This window comes from Stigmatopora nigra, chromosome 1 (genome assembly GCF_051989575.1).
Source record: "Stigmatopora nigra isolate UIUO_SnigA chromosome 1, RoL_Snig_1.1, whole genome shotgun sequence".
NCBI classification, from domain to species: Eukaryota; Metazoa; Chordata; class Actinopteri; order Syngnathiformes; family Syngnathidae; genus Stigmatopora; species Stigmatopora nigra.
Genome location: NC_135508.1, coordinates 9,871,148 through 9,886,834, shown reverse-complemented (window position 1 = coordinate 9,886,834; position 15,687 = coordinate 9,871,148).

Sequence of the window (15,687 nt, the reverse complement as noted above, 5' to 3'; positions counted from 1 at the left end):
GTAAAGGGGACGGAAATACTTCCGAGCTGGAATGAAATATGATTATTGTTGGCACGTTATCATACTTCTAGTGACTGCACTCCCTTTAAAATATAAGCCAACACATACAATATGTACTGTACCACCTTGATTTAGAAGTATAATTTAACTCCAAATACTTGGCAAAAATGGTGCTGTTACTTTAATTACGCATTCACAAGGTCGTTTGGCTTGGAGGAATCTGCGCGCACACAATAATGCCAAAGTGCCTGAAATTTTAATTTTGCTAATGTATGAAGCATTCCCAGTGTCCAGGTGGCAGCGCCAACAAAACTTGACTTCGCATACAACCTTTCCGTACCGCTGTTTCCTTTTCCGTCCAATGGCAATCACCAGTATTGGGTACTCGGACGTCTGGCGAACAAACGGCCGGCGACCAAACGCCCGGCGACCAAACGCCCGCGACCAAACGCCCGGCGACCAAACGCCCGGCGACCAAACGCCCGGCGACCAGATGCCCGGCGACCAAACGTCCAGCCAGGCCAGTATTGCTGCCCTCACGACTGGCAAATATAGAATGGAACATTATCACTACCTACTGTTGCAGAGTACGGAAGTCAGGTGTCATCCAAAACATCTTATATTCATTTTGTCAACAGTTCAGACAGCAATGACAAGGTGAAGTGTAATCAAGATTTCGATTCTAGAAGAAGTGTTCAAATTTTAATCTTCACAACGCTGTTGCCATGTGCACGACAGGGATCTTTGGTAAACTTTTTGCGCTTTCATCTCTATTACCTTTTCGTGTACACGTCACCTCATTCATACCAAGTCTCTTGGGCTATAAGTTCACACTGCAGGTTAATTCTGATTTCTTTGCACATGTGTGACATTCATCCAATATTTTTCTTGCAGTATGAAAGCTCTCATTTGTGTTTTTTTTTTTTCCCCTCAGATTTAAGATGGTTTGGTTTGCATGTGGGTAAACAAACAGATGTCTAAACATCTCTCAGTATGAATGCCTATCTACATGAATACAACCCACTACGGGATCAACAAGTAAAAGAAAATGCCGTTTTTCAACAAAACAAACAACACATGTGAAAGGGCAGTGGCAGAAGGTTGCAGTAAGTACCTGTTCCTTCTTTATAATGCTGGTGAACTGAAGAAAAAAGTTGCTTACTGCCATCAAGTGAAAATCCTAAGAAATGCCACAAAGGCATGACGGCTCTGACCCGACGGGATCATATTTTCTTCTGTAAATACTATAACAAGTGACATTGTGTCACAGTGGCATGTATTCTCTTTAGACTACGATTCACATTTGTCTTTGCAAGATGAATCACTACACACACAAAAAATCGAATTTAAAAACACCACCACACCTTGCAGTGGGACCTTAGCTTTCTTTATTTATTACTATACTCTCTCATTTGCCAGTCACAACCCCAGGATAATCCCCTCGGATACTCTTTAGAGCAGTCACTCAATCTGTTTTTGCCTGTAGAACCAGGCTTAAAATCAGACAGATCTGGGCTCTGTAGTTAATGATTTCACTGAAGGGAGATGAAAAAGGAGCAGGCAGCTCCCCTTTAGGCTTTAAATAAATCCATCAGCTGTTTACATGCATTCCAAACTAAATCACTTGATGTATTCTGCATTGTTTCAGTTTTCTTCTATTTAATCTAGATATCACAATTTCATTCTTTCAATTCCTTTGACCAGTTCTGAGTGTTGATGTGGAATTCCTCTACATGGATTAAAGTGCCATGGTCATTACTTAGCATATCTTTATCTCAGTTCTGATGTTTGGTGATTAAAATTTTGACTTTTTTCTACTTGTTTAGCAGAGATATATACCCCCCCCCCCCCCCCCCATGTTGTGCGGGGTTTCTCTCTTTGAGCACTAATTGGAGATTAACCCTTTGATAATTGTGTGTGTATGAATTTATAATATATATAAAAGAATTTATATACATATATATGTATGTTTATATATACAGTATGTTTATATGTGTATATATATTTATATGTATGTGTAATATATTTTTTATTTTACTTTCATCTTATCCCCTGAGCATTCACCTCATCTACATGTATAGTTGTGTATATGTTATTTATTTTTCAAGATACAGGAATTTCTTTGATGCCTAGTAATGTTTGTTTGCATGCCTAGCCCAAATCTGCCAACCATGTCAGACAGATGGATAATTTACTTAGGATAACTGTGTTGAAGTGGCACATTGATCAAAGTTTTGGATATATGCTTTACTATTGCAGATCATACATTTCAAGTACACTACTGCATATTGATCAGCTGTTTGAGAACTTAAGATAAAACACTAAAGGCTATGGCATAGATAAGGTCATTAGAAAAGCTGCTTACTAATTCGTGGAATAATATCTTTAGGCGTTGTGTTTGGAGTTTTGACTTTTTTTGCGGCAAAAAGACCACTGGAAGATTGTCTGAAGATTTTGGTGGGCTTCATAATTTCCCATTCAGTGCTATGTTGAAAAGATGGATAAGCTAGTGTTTATTGCACATATCCATTAAAGTCGTTGAAGCAATAATTAAATAACTGCTGTAATATATAAGGTAGAATTTGAACTCAATTTAACCCTGGATCAAATTGTAATCCAACAATGTAACATTATTTTATTTTTTTGTGGTGTGTGCGTAAATAGTAATTAAATCCTGAAGACAGTATAAAAAGTTTGCCTCGCAGATATTAGTTAATAACGAACGACACCAAACTGGAGAGCATAGATCCGATGCACCCGTGGGTTGCCGCCATCTTGGATTTGATAGGAGTTATTAGGAAAATGTGCGTGCAGTTACTCTGCACTGCTTTACTGTGTCATGTATTTCTCCCAACAAGTTATTGTTCCTTTAGATAATTCATCACAATAGTTGTGGAATGAATGTACCACAAATAATGCTGCCAGATTCTCTGTGACCTTGGGTTGGTTTGCTTTAGTGTTGATAGATGTCATAAATCTTTATTCACATCATCTCCCACGTCTTTCTTAACCTGGTGTCCAGACCTTCTGATCTCATACTTTTATGATATAATGATGCAATTTTCTCTAGTTCCCATTTATGTATGTCTCCTATTGCACATGGGCCATCATTGGCCAAATGGAGTGAATTCAAAGATGTTGAATTATATGACCACACTATTTACATTATTTATTATTATTACTAATACCATTAATTATCCCATTCAATAAATTGGATGCAGATTGTTTGCAGGTATGTTTGAGCTTTTTGCTTTAAATGTAATTCATCATAACGCACTCTCATGGTTGCATAGTATTTAAATACCACATTAAAGTGCATCTTTGTTCACTGTTAAACGAAAGACCGTTAAGAATGTGCCCTTGCATTTCCCATCTGTTTTCTTTACTGCTTTTCTCCAGAGGCTTTCAAGTAGTTTTCACTTGTTGAATAGCTGGGAATGTGACTGAAGAGTAGTCATTTATTCTTTTCTTTAATGTTGATTTAAAAGAATATGGAATTTATCAATTAAAAACATCTCTTGACGGTGATACCATAATAAATGAAGACTATGTACTCGTTGAACTGCTTCATCAGACTTTTATGTTTTTACATCTCAAAGCATAAATTGTGTTTTGATGAGATGCTGTGTAACCATTGAAAGTTTTCAAGTGATGTTATTTTTCTGTTTCAATTGGCTTTCTCCTTGTAGCCCAGCGGAACACAAAACTCTTGGGTGAAATAAAACTGCCATTCAAAGTTTTTTCTATTTGCACCACACAATCAGAAAAATCTTGCAAATGCTTGTACCGCTTTTACGTTTGACGTACAAACTACATGATGTTCCCAGTAGGTAGATTCACTTCCTCATCAGTTTTTGTGAACAGTTATGTCCATGTCACTTAATGAATGCGCAACCATTTTGTAATGTTAGGACATTTGTACTACAACGAGAGAAAATTCTAATGGAGGCAAGAAGATGTACTCTACACATTCTAAGTAGATGTTGTCTTTGATAAAATTACAGCAAAGCACATGGGATTTATTTTCTAGGGAAATGTACAGCAATGCGACCATGACTTGAAAGATGAAGACAGTGATTTATGTCAGAAGTAAGCAAGCCTCTGTTTCATGCATGATGAAATCATCGGAGTGCATTGTTCAGGCTTACTGTTGCGTGAAGTCGCAATAGGAACATGACCTTGGAAATTACAGTGACATAATATGAGGATGTTAATTCCACGTCACAACACAGAGTACAACAGCTGGTTACGCTAACAAATAGGCAACTACACTGATTGTGATCAGCGTTAAAGACAACAAAAGTAGTGTTGTTCTTTGGTTATGTAACAGGAGGAATTATATAAGACCTACTGGGGGAGCACACGTTACATGTTAGCGTTCCTCTTGGTAGATGACAGTATATAAAGTCTTTTAAAGGTTCAAAACCTGTGAACATAAGAGACATGGTGGATCTAAGTGAGTCAGTATTGGGATTAGGCTGATGATGAGAAATAATGAGAAGTGTCGTGATGTAACAGAGGGAATAACATTTGAGGAATATGTTGGAAAATGAAGAATAATGCAGATGAAGATCAATGAGATTGGCCAGCGCAGGAGCTTAAATGGGTTTTGAATCAAAAATGTCTGATGGCAGTGAGCGAGATGAGCTATGACATTGGTGGAGACAGAATGACAGAGGGAATGGGGCTGGGGAGAGAAACGAGTGATTGGACAAGGAAAGAGAGAAGACAGAGGGAGGGTTGAGGCCATATTAACCTTGTGGCAGGCTTTCCAGTAGCACTTGCAGCTGAGTTATAAAGCATGAAAATAAATAAACAAGTGGCATAGCGTGGGGCTTCACATTTGCCAATGTTACGTGAAGTTAACACGATGTAAAAACAATTAAACATTGACAGGTGTATTCTTAGGAGGTTTCATAGCGAGATCGCCTCAAACTGATAAAAATATGCGTATGCAGATGAGAATATAAAATATTTGGAATATAAAATAATCCATTTTAATAGCAATAGATTAGATGGAATTCTACCATGGACTGTGTTCCTCAATTAATCATTTACAATAAACGCTCGAATATCGCGGTTAATGGAGACCAGACATGATGGATAATTGATTATAAAAAACAATCATTAATAGCAGGAAAAAATCTCGAAGAAGTGAGTTTGCAATAAGTGAAGTCGCGATAATCGAGGGAAGACTGTATTTACTCTAAAAGTCCCTCTAAATTCATCTAAAGATGTACTGCATGATCTGACAGGTGTGTGCTAGTGGGTGATCTTCTCGACAAAGTATTTAAATTAAGGCAATTCAAGAAAAGAGTTTTGAAATATTGCCTTGCTGGTCGCCGTTGCCAGTTTGAAATCTTGTGCCCCTTGCTATTTTTTTACTACGTGTGCGTTTGCCTTGTTTTTTTTATTTTTATATAGTTGTTACTATAAGTTTGTTGTATCCTCATCCTCCTGTAGGTATTGAGTGGCTTGCTTTTTTTTCTGCACTCGTATCCTTCTCTAGTGGCTCTCCACCGTTCACCTCACTTATGTGTGGGTCTTTTAGATCCCCATTGACTCTTTGTTACTTCCTTTTCATTTGTGTTTTTAAGGTTAACATATACTACAGCACCCCTCCTTGACGACCAGGCGGCTGAGTGGTTTGCATGTCGACCTCATAGTGTCCACCGCCTCTTTTCCGATGTCAGCTGGGATAGGCTCCAGCACCACTCACGACCCAAGTGAGGATAAAGTGGTTTAGAAAATGAGAGATGAAATGAGATGCCTCCTTGGTTTGAGTCATTTGCTCTGGCGTCCAAACATGCATACTTCTATCTTCGCAGAATATAACACTACTACTAGTGTAGTATTAGTAGAGTGGATAGAGTTACTACGCTAAAGTTCTTGTGGAGAATTTTATTTTGAAATGAGTTTCTCGTTGTGTATAAAGTCTTTGACTTTGCATCTCATTTAGAAGCCAATTAGGTGAGCTTCTGAATAAAATTGATCTGACCACACTCTGGAAAGCCTCATTCATGCATGCATCATAAGTCTGAATTCAACCAATATCTTTTTAAATGTCTAAGTGATAGTGAATGTTATGTTTGTCCCAAATGTACCTATTAGATGCCTCCTGTGAAACATTACTGTCTAACTTCTTGCATGATAAAAAGACAGCTGACAGATATGTTTGTCATTGTAATGAATTGAATGTCCTTGCCAGCTTTGTTCTGTCACTCAGTAGAAAGCTAGCCGAAGGAAGAACATATTTCAACAGCAGCATCCTTCCAGTAGCATCCTTCCTGTCTCTATGACCTTCGTACATTTACCCCCAAATTCTGCATGCCATAGGAATTTCACCAAAAAGACCCTTAGTCATTATATTTCCTTCCTCAGGAGCTATTAGCAATTTGGCATCTATCCATCCATTGAATGTTTGTCCTCATTAGGAATTCACTCGCTTGTAAACACAATATTAACAGTATTCGCTAACAGGAATGTAACCATTAATATTCCAGTGCAGTCTTTCCCAAACTGTATTGGGCCAAGGCAGATGGGTATGCACATTTGAAAAACAATCTCAAGGACAAGGCAAACCATCAAACAAAAATGTCGCAAATTGCAAGTCAGGTTGCGACAAATTGACTTTTTGGGTTCATCTATGTGGAAAAAGCTGTTCTCATGCATGACAATTAGTGTCTGTCAAATTAGTCTTTCAAATAATAATGTTCAAATTTGGTAAAACTGGTCAATTTGAGGTGGGACACTTTTACACGATTGGGTGTGGATTCCGCATGTTGGTAGTCCAATAAAAACAAGGCCAACTGAATGCATTATTATATTTAGGGCACACTAAGGCAATTAAACCTACAATTAGCAGTTGACAGATGTTGATATAACACTCGGTTCAGAAACTTTGGATGTGTCAATTTTATATAATAGGCATACTGTATGATTAACAATGAATGTGTCATTCTTAGATTTTAAAATTAGTTTGAGAAGCTGATACTGATATGTGGTGAGAGGAAAAACTATAGAAGAGCTAAACATTTTAGTGCTCCATTCTTCATCGAAATGACCCTTCACTTGTTCTAGATATTATCATTATTACAAAGCAGTGTTAACCATTTTTTTTTCTCGATCTCATTGAGAATCTTTACATGACACTGTATGTACGGTTGTCTGTTGTCTTTCAACTCCTTCCTGGCTGACTCACACGTTGCGAGCCAACCACACACTTGAACAATGACTGATTGTCTCGAGGGGTGTGCAAGCGATTCTCTGCATATTTTTAGCATTCAGTCATTTCTTGAAATGCTGTTTGACTGACAGATATTTTTAAGTAGAACCTCATTCCATGTTTTAGTTGCTGCTTTAAGAAGTGTGCTGTGCCAAATCCCACTACGGTCAAATCTGGCCTAACATCATCTTAACTTCTTATTTTCTGAGGTGCAGTTAAATGAAACCCTTCATCGAGGTTAAAATCTGTTTTTCTCTGGCAAGTTATCCAACTGTCATAAGCCTATAGGATTCAGACTTCCTGCTCATCAGACAAATCCTAGCCGTGAGCATTATACAGGCCAGCCTGGAAGTAAAATGTAATACCTTGCCCTTAAATGAGCAAAATATTCACTACACTATCTTGTTGGCATATTTATTAACATACTGAGGAAGATACCCTCTGCTTTCACTACATTGAGGCTTTACTTAATATCTTTGGTGGTTTATCGGTAAGTGTGCGTTCTCTAACACACTTGGCATTTTAAAATAACATTTATTGGGTCTAAACTTCAAAACCTCTAAATGTTTAATGTTATTAATCAGATGACCTTTAGAAGGAAGTGGAAAAAGTCTACAAATATACCTTTTGTGATCACATTGTCAATTACATGGTGTAAAAACAGCAAGATTATCACCAATTATACAGAATCTCATAACCATCTGTCTGTCATATCACACTTTGACATCCTAAGTAGGGCTTGATTTTCTAACCTTGGAAAATGTTTCTTTAAATAATTTTGATGTTAGAGAAAGCTCATTATTTCCTATTTCTGTCTGTTGTCATATCATTCGGACTTGTTTTGCCAAACAGCTTGGATTTGAAACATTGTTTTCTTTCTCTTAATTCAAGTTAGCTTTCAGATAGTGTTAATGCCTTCCGTGTACTTGGATGAATTTTACTCGAGGGTTTTTAATTATTTTTGTGTAAATTAACTAGTTTCATGTCCAGTGGGTTATTTGCCTTGAACTGCTGAAGAGAGAGAGGTGTGTGGTAAATTGGCTGAGACGGACAGACAATTCTATTCTACCATTTTTTTGGTCAATCAAATTGGATTGGAGAAAGTGTGCTGCTATTTCTTGGTGGCGAAAGCACACATGATGAGGCATTTTCTGTAGCAATATTTGGTATGATTCGTATGTATTTTTTTCTGCCTTTTTGGAGTGGCATGTAATATAAAAGCTATTGGATCTATAGGGACTACATATAAACATAGTACATATGAATAGATATTCAAAAAACATAATCCTCATTCCTTATAAATTGAAACGCAGATTGCATCGCTAAAATACAAGCGGCGAAAGAACTTTGATTTGTTTTCAAATCATAGCTCACACGATGTCAATTGCTTGCCATAGTCGGCAGAACTTGGACACAATGAAAACATTCTAGTCACTTCATTTATTAAATACAACGACTCAATATTGAAAGCACTTCACCCAAATGATGAGATCACACCTAGTACAGCAATTCACAGTTTGTTGAAGGTTTCAAATGAACACAGTAGATGGAGAGAGAATCAGGGAATTGATTTTACTGCAATTGTTTTGCAGAGTGCTTTAAAATAAACAGCAGTTTGCGAAACCATTTGTCATAGTACAATATAATCTCAGCAAACCATCTACAATACAATTGTTGTGTGCTACAACTCTCATGCTCAATGAATTATATTTATTCATACCATTCTCTTTTTTATACCTACTAGATCTGTATGTTACTCAGTTTGTATTCATTTATTGCCTTTTTGTATACCATATTTTCACGACTATAAGGCGCACTTAAAAGTCTTAAATTTTCTCCAAAACAGACAGTGCGCTTTATAATCTAGTGCGCCTTATATATGGAAAAAACTGAAAACGAAATAGCACCACTGTCGGATATTAAAAAAACACAAACGCCTGAACTGAAACAATACTGTTAAATATGCAGAAGCCATTTTAGTTTACAAAATCTTCCATCATATAGCTCCTCCCCCACTCCAAGATTTTATACAAAAATATCCAAAACATCAACAATGGCTGGCTCTAGAGGTGACTGTGTAGTGAGTGCTTCATACCTGGAAGTCAATAGCAATTACCGTATTTTCACGACTATAAGGCGCACTTAAAAGTCTTACATTTTCTCCAAAATAGACAGTGCGCTTTATATATGGAAAAAATGTCATTCATTGAGGGTGCGCCTTATAATGCGGTGCGCCTTATAGTCGTGAAAATACGGTAGTTTAATATTTATATTTCATATTCTCTGTACAAATGAGAGAAGCTCTGGTTTATTTCTGAAACTTGTGAGTATGACAATAAAGAGCTATGGTGTTGCACAGGCGTGCGTGAGTATGTGTAAGTTTGATTGGAGGTGTGTGTGTACATGCGTGCACTTATGTGTGCCTACATAAGCGTAAATAAAAAAAAACTTCACATTCCGAACATGACTTCAACAGTACCATTTGTATGGAATAGATTCCCTGTTTTTACAGAGTTATGTTTTCCAATTCCCACGTCTCCAAGAATGAATAGAAATCATTTGTGTGTTTCTTTGTATTTGCTTCTTCTTACTATATATTGCCTTATGAACTGAGCTGTTATCTGGATTCGCTGAAAGATTCTTTTATCTGCAGTTTTCTATGTCAAATCAATTGTATTCCCAACATGCTTTTTATAAATGGACTTTGCGTTGCTTGAGGTCATAAGTATTACTCTCCCTAGTAGCAGATGGTGAATTCAGTTTCATCCAAATACTGTGGTTAATTTATTTTAAATTGTTCTGTTTGTTTACAAAAAAAACTTTCAACATCCAAATGTCACTAATTACATTAGAAATAATTCTGTATATTACTTCTACGTCATTGACATGCAGAAAAATATGTAATGATGTGAGTTAATTACATCGAGTATATCAAATCATTTCTATGCCGTATTAAAGATAATGTGAAGCTAAATAAGGTAGGGATGTTCATTTTTGTCATCAAATCAGTCCATAATTTTTTTCCTACTACAGCCAGTTTTTTAATTACCTATAATGATTCCTGAACTTTAACCAATTGCAGTAAAATACTGTGGAACTTTGAGTCACGGTGCTCTTATTATCAATTTCACAGTGCATCTTGAGGGACACATTTATGGCCAGTCATAGACTGCCGATCTGTCAGTCAATCTTATTCTTCCAGTGTGACACCCCTTAACTGATTACAGTGGATTTAGAACTATGGACTAGTACTAGGTTCAGCTACTGAAGCAGACCACATTAATACTCACAAACAGACTAAAGAAAGAGTTTAGACTGCCAGCTTCATTTTAGTAAAGAGCCATTATGCACATTATTATTATTATTAATTTTTTGGATGCATTTTCTCTCTACAATACCACTTCAGTTCGAGTTTATGTCTATATTTATTCTACTATAACCTATTATATTACCATATTAGGCCACAAAATACACAAATCTCCTGTCATTCCATGTCACAGGCATTAGTATGCACCAGTGCACGTCCATGCTCGGATAAACATTTTTTACCATCACATTAAAATGATCATATCTGTTTTTCCATGGTCTCTCAGCGCCAAATAAAAACGGTGACACTCTCAAATTGGCAACGTGGGTTTATATTGATGGCGGTACACCAGGTGACGGCACTGATTGATCACACCGGTACGATCATAGAATCCAGAAGTACAAGCAAAGATGTCCACGTTCAAGTGAGTTTTGAAAAGAACAAAAACATTTTTTTTGTGAATTGCTTTTGGTAAAAACTCTTCCCTTTTGCCTGCCGGCACTTCCAAGCACTCATTGATTTATACTGTTCTCTGTATGCCTTCTAGTGTATCAAGTTTATTGTAGACGACAACAAGGAAGTCAATTCTACAGTCAGTCTTATCAGTATTTGATTCTTTTCTTGTAAAAGTTTTTTTCTGACATGTTATTGGAACCATCTAATCTAATTTAACTGTCGCAAAATAAAACTAGACTAAAGTTATACCCTTTATGAGTGAGTGTATGGCACGCTTAAATACGGTTTGGGAGACATGAGACAATTGCAGGGCACAAGGAGACAAACAACCAGTCACGCTCATACATATTTAGGGACAATGTCCAATGTAGAGTGTCCAATCAGCCTACCATGCATGTCTTTGGAAGGTGGGAGGAAACCAGTGTACCCAGAGAAAACCCACGCAGGCCCAGGGAGAATGTGTAAACTCTACACAGGTGGACCGACCTGGATTTGAACCCAGGTCCCCCTCTGTGAGGCCGACGCTAACCACTCATTCGCCGGGCCAAGACAATTTTAAAAAATGAAATTATTTATTCTGGCAAAGCAGTGTAACTTGGCTCAATTTTCCATGCAGTCTGCGGGAGCAAAGACAAAAATTGTTGAACTCAAAGGACTGTTTCTTTTCAGGGACTCTGCCCATGGGCAACAATTGCCTGACCGGGTTATGAAATATTTTCACATGATGCGAGGATAATTATGATTACTGGGGAAAAAAATATGCCACACCATTAGACTAAATGTTGGACCTGCTTTGGAGGCATCGTTGAATGATTCCAAAATTTCAAGCGATAGAGGCCAGCCCACCTACAAGATTTTGGAAATGTTCAATTTGATATATTTCAGGACAAGAGAGTAGAAATGGGGGTGGAAGGAGAAAAACAAACATGGAAAATGCAACCATTTTTCAACTTTTGAAAACGTTTTTATTGGAATACATCCATTTATCATTTACTGCATTTCTTCTGTTTTGCTGAAAAAATGGCTGGACTTGAAATATGGAATTATTTACAAGAGAGCAGCGGTTATTATTGTTTAATATATATTTGCACACCTTTTTACTCATTGTAGACTTGGCAACATATTTTTTGGGCCAGATGGTATTCCACTGGGACATGTTGAATGAGGCAGCCAGATCATGTCCATCTGCTTCCATTTTGATAAAGAGTGACTAAATCCTCTAAAAGCTGCCAATTTAATATCATTGACTCGTTTAGGAGGGGGAAAAATGATAGATTAAGGCCATAGACAGCGTCATCAAATTAAATATAGTGGAGGATTCAGAGAAAGTGACCCCTCTTTGGAACAACATAAACTAAGATCAGAAGGTTTGGTATACAAGACTGTTAGTAACTCAATGTATTTTATTTCACATTTTAGGACGTTGAAAATGTACCTCTGCAGTGTTAATTAAAAACTGAGCTCTGTTCTTGGCTGCTTCTGTTACATAATCTCAGTGGGTGTCAGCAACTTTTATACATGAAAGCACAGTGGAAAGTGATAAGTATTGTCGCCTTCACAGGAAGGAGACAGTGAAATTGGTCTTTTTAGTGTTGAACTTGCTAATTTTCCTTTAGCCTGTTTGGGTTTGAAAATATATGTATATTTCTTAATATGATTTCAAAGTGCTTTACATATCATGAAGCTCCAAAACCCGAATGAAATGATACATAAGTCAGACAAAACCATGAAGACAGTTAAAATAAAAAACAGTCGGAACAGAAAATTGAAATATAACCAAAGATGAACATGAAGAAAAAGTCATATAACTTGAAATTTGATTTATATGAGCAATTATGAATATAATGTGATAAACTACATAATTTTTATCCCTGATTTAAAGCATCTTGGGTTTTTTGAGCACACTTCAGACCTTCAGGTAACTTGTTTCAGAGGTAAGGAGCATACTAAGTACTGTCTCCCTCTGCTTGTGTCTTCTTGGAGCAGACAGCCGACCGGTTCCAGACGACCTTGCGTCTGCATCGTAGAGGTCAAACAAATCAAACTTGCATTCTAATCCAAGGCCATTGAGTTTTTTGTAGAACAGTAGCAGCAAGATTTTATAGTTTAACCTTTGAATCACAAGCAGTTAGTGTAATGATTCCATAACTGCTTTAAATGGTCCAGTTTCCTCATACTTGTAGAGTATTTCAAGTACTTTGGAAAAAAATCTCTATTAGCTGCATCTTCTTGGCTGTTTTTTTAAATTTATTTTTAACTCAGACTTGAAAATTACACGACTTGCTTTCTACTGAAAATGAATGCATTAATACGTTTTGGGGCAGAGAACTCCCCCAAGCCCTCTTCTTGTTATAATTTTTAGGTTGTAATATGTTGATTTCGTGATGAATTTTAGATGTATGTTAAAGTATAGGTCTGATTCAATAATTATGCCAGGATTATTGGCTAGATTTGTAGAGCTAAGTAATATTGTGCTGATCTATAATGTTCCTTTTGTATATTAAAAAAAGACCACCTCCGTCATTCCCACGTTTAACTGAAGAGAATTCTGCCACATCCACTCATTGATTTCATGAATACATTTACTCAGTGAGACTAAAAGACTAAAATCATCTGGAAACACTGAAATGTAGAGCTGTGTGTCATCTGCATAAGTGTGATAGGGGATGTAGCTACACAATCTGGGCTAAAGAAGCATACGGATGTTAAAATACAAGAGGTCAGAAAATTGAGAATAACATCAATGGAAAAAGCAGCAGCAGCCCAATGAATGGAAAGACAAAAATGCTGGGCTCTCTTTATATCTCAAACTTGGCAGAACTTGAATGCATTCCTTCAGATGCATTTTTTTACTGTGTCCATTCAATGCATTTTTGGCCAATATAGCTATCTTTTAAATGAATAAATAATGACGAGGAGTTATTCGAACATATAAATTGTTTGTAAAGTTTGATACTTCAGACTGTTTATCGTGAACACGCAGCCTCCAAATTCCCTTCTAATGTTGTCACGTTGACTTGTTTTGCAATGCTTTACCTTCATCGGAAGAATATTTAATATTTTCTCGTTGTTTTCCAGTCATATCTGCCTGCTTTAAAACAATAGAACTTTGGTTGAAGCAATACAAATGATGAAACCATGAAATTCATGATGCATTAGAAATTTTATTTTTTTATTTACTTGCAAGCTAGACAAATAACAATTTGTCCCAGTTTTGGATAGTGATGCGCTCATGAATATAAACATGTAATTAAAATACTCAAGTTCACAAACAGAATTTGTAAAATATTCCAACAATTGTGCATAATATTAATGACTGGAGGGCTTATGCATTGTTTTATTTATTGGTACTTTAAGTATTGATCTTTTTTTCATGAAATGCAATATTTGTTTCATTTAAATCCAATGTAGTACCTTATCATTCCATTTTTATTTGAAGAATTGTATATACCTTGGAAATTCTGGTAACATATCAGCACAACAGAATACATATCTGACAATACAATAAAAAAAAAAACAATAATCCAAAATAGTCGTTCACAGTGCAACTGAAATTCGTCTTTTTCACATCATGAGTTTAATAATCATAATTAATAAAACATTTTTGAATATATATACTTGCTTTTTCCATATACAAATATACACGTTTTTACAATGCATCACATTCATCACATTCTGCCTCTTTGTGCGTTAAGAAATTGATACATAGATTTATTTTTATTTACATTTTACAGTGGTGAAACTGTGCAGTAATTTTTGGCATATTCACACCACAATACTTAGCATAAAGTTAAGAACTTTTCTTGCATTTCAAACTGTACAATTTTACCATTCTAACTATAAATTGATTGCATTGATCAACTTTTTTTTTAAACATTTATTTATTTTAACAAAAAAGCTTGGAAGGTCACATGTGATGTAGCATAGAATGTCTTTTGTTAACTTCTCTGCTTGTTTTGGTAACAACAGAAGATCTTTTTTATGTTGGCCCACATGATAACTGGCTCATGCTCTTGAACTCTTGACATTTCATCACAAAATTGACAAAAAACGCTCAGTTGATTTGCACAGTAGGTCGTCGCGACCACAGATACATTCGACGATGAAAGTAATGCAAAAACATGAATATAGTAACATTGCAGTCATTCTTTCGACAAATTCTGCAACAGTCTATTTCTATTCATAATAGGAGCCATTGTATTTTATGTATTTTCTTTATTTCAGTAAATTTAATGGAAGATACTTGTTTCTACAGTTTTTCAAATACTTTTGCTGCAATGTCATAGACTAGGCCGTCATTTTTAAGACGCTTTTCCCCCCCTGTTCTAATTGAGTGTTTAAATATAGAAATGAGATACCAAAAGTCAAATTACAGTAAACTACATTTAAATGTTTGGCTGCAACAATACAGATAGGGGTAGCAAAGTGTAATGTCAGAGCACTGATCACTTTCAATATCACTGACTATCTCGTCCTCTACCTCTCCCCTCTCCATTAGAAACTCATTCCTCCACAGAAATAACTCCAAATCCACTATAACATGTCAACCCTAGATCCATCCAAAAACACACTTGCTTAATTCACTCATATCTTTCCTCCCTGTGATTATTATACGTATTTATTTTTGGTCAAGCTTCTTTAAATATCATGAAAAGAGCCATGAAGAAAAAATCTCCTATACTATAATGATTAATATAGA